General features: G+C 32.0%; 1 pseudogene; it reads right to left on the bottom strand.

The window, feature by feature from the left end:
• Nucleotides 1-1,168: 1,168 nt before the first annotated feature.
• Nucleotides 1,169-2,807, bottom strand: LOC143592482 (CENP-B homolog protein 2-like; annotated as a pseudogene).
• Nucleotides 2,808-3,507: the final 700 nt, after the last annotated feature.

Here is a 3,507-nt window from a genome sequence, read left to right as displayed (position 1 = left end):
CATTATCTAAGCTAACAAGAAAGCAAGCATGACGCAAACAAGTTTTGTGCCTTCAAAATGATATTTGTCGTCATACCAATGACTGCTTCCAACTAAAGAAGTGTAAGATCTCAAATTCTTCATATTTAAATTCGGTTATGTTTAATACGACTCAAATGTAATTCGGATCTTTCAAATTATTTAAATTTTGTATTTATTAGTATTTAACTTATTTTATATTCCCATAACTTTCAGACTCATTATACAATGCTTAGAAACTCTTAAAATCGCTTAAAATGGCTAAAAAACGCATTTACAGAAGTTCATGGACTAAAAATGACATTTTTGGAAATCCAGGAAATTTCTTGCGAGATATCGTCGCATGTAATTGCAAGATGTGTCCAAAATTCCGTCTACAACACGTTTCTTGGGTTTTTCGACTCGTTTAACATGTATTTCGATCCTCCAAATCTTTTCCTAACCGATTTAAATGATATGTAAGCTCCAAGTGAATTTACCTAGACTTATTTTAACCGTCTAATACATTTTTTTGTTGTCCAAGTAAAAATATTTATGTTACTAGACTTGATGTTGTCATTAATTGGTTATATCGTTTCTTATTCGAGCTTGTTTACCAAATATATAAATTCTGACTCTTATTATTATAACCAACCTATCAAGAAACCCGAATTTCATCTACAACTCAGCCACCATCTTTAGAAATCTCGAATTCCATCTTCCTCATTGATGATTTCTTCAAGTTCTTTATTCTTCGGTTTGAATTCAATGCTCCAAGACCCTTTGACTCGTGATTTCTCATTTTTCCATAATCTTTCTGGGTAAGTTGCCTTCTTGAAAAACTTTTGTTTTCATCCAACTAAAAAAATACCTCAGTCAATTGTATTGAGTGATGGGGTTTTGTTAGTCAACTTCTCTCTGACCCGTTTAGGGTTATAAAAGTAAATTTTGGTAATTTTTCAATTAATGTACCGTAGAAACTCGATAAATTAATACTCAATTATTTAATAAACTCTCTAAGATAATATTTTTTGCTGGTCCCGACTCGGGGATAGGGTGCTAAATTAATAATTCGCTAAAATTATAAGATAATACATTTTTGATAATTTCTTTAGATCCCATATAAAATATAATTAATAATTCCTTATATATAGCATATTACATGAATGATTTATGAAGGTTTCTTGAAAAATGACTCAATTTTCTTTTGTTTTTTTTTGAAATAATTTCCCCTTGAATCTCGTCTCTAATTTTCCTTAGCATGGTAAGAACTTCTGGTGTTGTTTTCTCATAGCTCGACAAGAAATTGTTCAATGTGATTGCCGCTTTAATAACTTTGTTTCGCTAAGGGGGCTCCATTGTAGAACTTTCATCATCTTCTTTATCGATATCATCTTTATTAATTCCAATAATGCTTTCAATAATTTCTTCATCAGTCAACAACTGTGCGATTACATTTTCTTTTGGGCGAGTCAGAACATCTTCGACATCCATTGCATTGCAATAACCCAACTCTTTGATCAAATTCTGGAGTTCTTGAGTGCTTTCACCACCTTCATCTGAGTTTTCAAAAGTCATGTTATCTGTTAATCGAAGTTTACAATGACAAAAGCAGTTCGCAATTGTATTTGCATGAACATCCATAGTCCATGCTGAAATTGCAAGATTCATTGCATCTAATACATTTATTTTTGCTGGATTTGGAACCTCTAATTCATAACCCTACAAAAGACTTCTATAAAATTGACGACGATAATGCATCTTAAAAGCTCGTATGATCCCCGCGTGACAAGGTTGAATTTTTGAAGTTGTGTTTGGTGGCAAAAAAAATAATTCAACATTTCATAATCCTCTAATAATTTTTGGATGAGCAGGGCAGTTATCCACAATCAAGAGAATTTTTCTTTCAACCATTTTTTTATCAAGTTGGTGAACATATTCTTCAAATAACACACCAGCCATCCAAGCTCGTTTGTTAGCACGGTATTCACAGTTTAGACTGTTGAAGTTTACATTCTTGAAGCACCTTGGTTTAGCATATTTCCCAATAATCCATAAAGGAAGTTTTTCCAAACCGTCCTCATTACAACAAACAGCAACAGTTAGTCTTTCCTTGTCTTGTTTTTTCCCTTCAAGCTGCATTGTTGCAAGGGAATGATCCGGTTGAAGTTTAAAAAAGAAACCTATTTAAGATCAAAACATGTAAATAATTACATCACTAAAGTACAAAATATAAAATAAAATAATAAAAAAACATACCTGTTTCATCCATATTAAAGATGTCTTTCATTTCAAACTGATCAACTTTGTCTCTTATGGATTTTAATTTGTCTTCCATGCCCTCCATTTCAACAGATCCACTCTCTCCAAAACGCCGAAAATTTTTAATTCCATATCTTGCTTTGAACTTTCCAGGCTAACCAATAGAAAAGGTAAAGTCTGAGTATCCACTGGATACATATCTTTCATGAACTTTTTCGCCTTCTCGATGATTAGTTCACCTGTCATATTCACATGTTCTTGATATTGACGAATCCATTATAGAGAGATTTTTCTAGGTCAGGAAATTTTGCCGGTTTTTGTCGCTTAACATCGTCTCTTTCGGGAGCATGTGTGAGATACTCTAAAGACCGCTTAACTGTATTCGATATTGTCGCTTGACTCACCTGCAAACCATAGTTACTATGAACCCATTCTTGCAATTGCTTTTGAGTGAGACTTTGATTATCCTTGTTGTGCTTGCATAATGCTCTTAGAATCTCGTCTGTCATTGTTGTTTTTTTCACACCTTTAAGATGGAAAGCCATGTTGTGTGTATTATTTGTTTGTGTTAACCTATTTTGATCTTATATATATATATATATAGAAAATATTTTTAATGTCCATAAAGTGATACATTGAACACAAGAAGCATAATAAGGTAAGAGATTGAAGGTTTCTTTCAAATTTGGGCCGTTCATTTGATATACATGCATTGTATACAATAATTAAGTGGAAGCTTGAAAGGCGTTTGTAAACTAAGCATTCTACTATAAATTAAAAAAATATTAATTAATATATAAATTAATAATTATTAATTTATCGATTAATTAATAACTCTTTTAATTAATAACTTTTGGTGGTCCCAAGTGTATCATTTTATAGAGTTTCTACTGTACCTCTGATCAAAACTAGCTTTCGGGCCAGAATACTTTTATGTTTGTTTTGATATTTTGAGTGTATAGCTCAGATTCCAACTCCGAATTTGAAGTTCTGAACAGTACCAACTTGCTAAAACATTAACTATTTCATATCTTGGGTTTTATACATCCATTTGATCTGATTCCATCGGCTATGCTCTCGTTTTTAATTCTAGTATACTATCTTAAAGTTACAGGTCAGTTCGTGTCAGATCAGTCAGCGCGTTAAAGGCTCAAAACTCATTTATTATTCTTATTTTATTGTTTAGTTCACAATCATTAAGGGGTGTAATCACTCCCCTATTTTACCATTTTTAAATCCATTTGGGGA

Source organism: Bidens hawaiensis, unplaced genomic scaffold, assembly GCF_021521415.1.
Source record: "Bidens hawaiensis isolate Kalapana, Puna unplaced genomic scaffold, B.hawaiensis_p1.1 tig00040839_1, whole genome shotgun sequence".
Classification (NCBI taxonomy): Eukaryota; Viridiplantae; Streptophyta; class Magnoliopsida; order Asterales; family Asteraceae; genus Bidens; species Bidens hawaiensis.
This window is presented reverse-complemented; position numbering and strand designations above follow the sequence as displayed.